General features: G+C 37.6%; 1 long non-coding RNA gene across 1 annotated transcript; it reads left to right on the plus strand.

Moving 5' to 3' along the window:
* Positions 1–1,164, plus strand: LOC135495353 (uncharacterized). Its single transcript, XR_010448547.1, has 3 exons — positions 1–76; positions 397–617; positions 857–1,164. It is a non-coding gene; the product is annotated as an uncharacterized LOC135495353 (long non-coding RNA).
* The last annotated feature ends 1,285 nt before the right edge of the window (positions 1,165–2,449 follow it).

A 2,449-nucleotide genomic window follows, 5' to 3' on the forward strand; every position in this document is an offset into this window, starting at 1 on the left:
CCAAATTATGGAGATCAAAGACGTCTTGAAATCTCCGCCCAAGCAACAACGCTCAATCGCCGGCACTATTATAAAGGTAAGCATACAAACTAGCAACACTGCAATTATATACACAATCATTTAAATATGACTTCCACAGGAGATCCGCGTTGCCAGTAACAATAGTATTGATCACTGAGACAATAGCAACCTCGGCCTATTATCTTGACGTGGCCTCCTATCCCATCATTGATTTCCACCTCATATTATGTATATTAAGTTCAGACATCTAGAAACTTGTATTGACACCAACAACCAGCAGCTACTTAGCATTGATTCTCCCCAAGCAACTGCTCCTCAACATAATCTAACCTGACATAACTGAAACTGATCATATCCTCCCCTATCTATTTTCAGGATGAGGCACCACGAGAAGTTGGCGACCCCACCAACTCAGTTCTAGTTAGGAATCTGATAATGCAAGATTCTACTGAGAAGATTGAAGTGGCGCTCTGGCGTGCTAATTCCAACCAAGATATAAAAATAGGGGACTATAATCCATCGCTATGTATAATGTCAAAACCTCGAACCGTGATGGTGTAATAGGCCTGAACTATAACACCAACTCGCGCCTGGAAGTAAGTATATCCATTCAAATCAACCCATTACGACATCCGGCCCCGGTGAAAACAACCTCACTTCTAGATGTTTAAATACACTCCTTACACACATGACAGTACATTTGCAGTCTCTATCAATTAAAATCAGCCCTAATAGTTGAAATGTACTTCCTCCGATGCATCATAAAATCAAGCCCAGAATGCCACTGCCTAACTAGTGTAAACTAGCTCAAAATAATATCTGTCTTCCATTCCAGCACAAGACCAAGCCAGATGATCGCAGAGACGTGGTATTTATTGCAGTTGACGATGTTTCATCAAACACAACTACTCTGCTAGCTGAGGAAACACTCCAGCAATATGTCATTCCTACAAACCACCTCAATGATACCGTCCTCAAGTTGGCAGATCCTACAGTAGATGCCATCGAAGAGGTACTGCTGCAACTACTTCCCCTCAACGTTGAGGTTACAGCACAGGGCAACATAATCACCTCCATTGTGCAATAAGTCAATTAAATACACAACCACAATGATAATGGATATCTATATCAAACTATGACAGCTATACCACCCTTTAACAGGGAACTGGATAACATATAGCTTTCTTGACATTGGTACAGGTAACCGACCACATCATCGACATTCATTACAACGGAGGACAAAGAAGCTCAACTCAGATATTCTACACAGAATGATCTACCTCGTACCTCGCTTATCATATATTCTCTTATATTGTAACATTCGGCATTTTGAAATTGATACCACTCGCTTGTTCAGCATATACTCTTTTGTAAACCAATTACTTGTTATCAATGTAAATATTATTAATTGGTGCTAATAATTCATATCTTTAGCTTCATCGCAATTTGTTACAACCTAACCAAGAAGCTCAACTCAGATATTCTACACAGAATCTCTATTGTAACTCGTACATTCACTTATATTGACACATTGGGCATTTATAATTAATACCACTCACTTGTTCAATATATACTCATTTGTAAACCAATTACTTATTATCAATGTAAATACTCTTGATTGGTGCTAAAATTTCATATCTTTAGCGTTAGCGCAGTTCATTACAATGCAAGTCCAAGAAGCCAACCAAGAAGCTCAACTCGGATACTCTACACAGAATCTCTATTGTAACTCGTACATTCACTTATATTGTAACATTGGGCATTTAAAATTAATACCACTCACTTGTTCAATATATACTCATTTGTAAACCAATTACTTATTATCAATGTAAATACTCTTGATTGGTGCTAAAATTTCATATCTTTAGCGTTATCGCAGATCATTACAATGCAAGTCCAAGAACCTAAACTCTCACATTCTACACAGAATCTCTCTCCTCAGAACCGTGATATTATATATCCACTTGTATTGTAACCTTGTGCATTTTAAAATTTAATACCACTCGCTTGATCAAAAGATACTGTAACCCTGGACATTTTCGCAGGCTGTTTCATTTCGCCACCACTCGCTTCATCAAAAGATTCTGTAACCCTGGAAATTTCCGCAGGCTGTTTCATTTCGCTGATTTCGTGTCCCATTTTTCATGCCCGAATGTTAGACCCATCCGGAGGCTGTAAAAAATAAACTGGTGCTTTTCCAAGAAAAATATTTAGGAATATCCTTAGCCGCAAAATATAAATTTTTCTCATTGATTTTTGGCAAATCCACAAAAATAACCAGCCGCAAATATTTTCCGGGTTACAATACTCAATCACATGTTATATCAATGTAAATAATATTGATTGGTGCTACTGATTTCTACTTTTATATTCACAACAACTGACAATAAAAGACACCATGTTTTGTAATACATCCAGTCTTCATCTC

This window comes from Lineus longissimus, chromosome 11, assembly GCF_910592395.1.
Source record: "Lineus longissimus chromosome 11, tnLinLong1.2, whole genome shotgun sequence".
NCBI classification, from domain to species: domain Eukaryota; kingdom Metazoa; phylum Nemertea; class Pilidiophora; order Heteronemertea; family Lineidae; genus Lineus; species Lineus longissimus.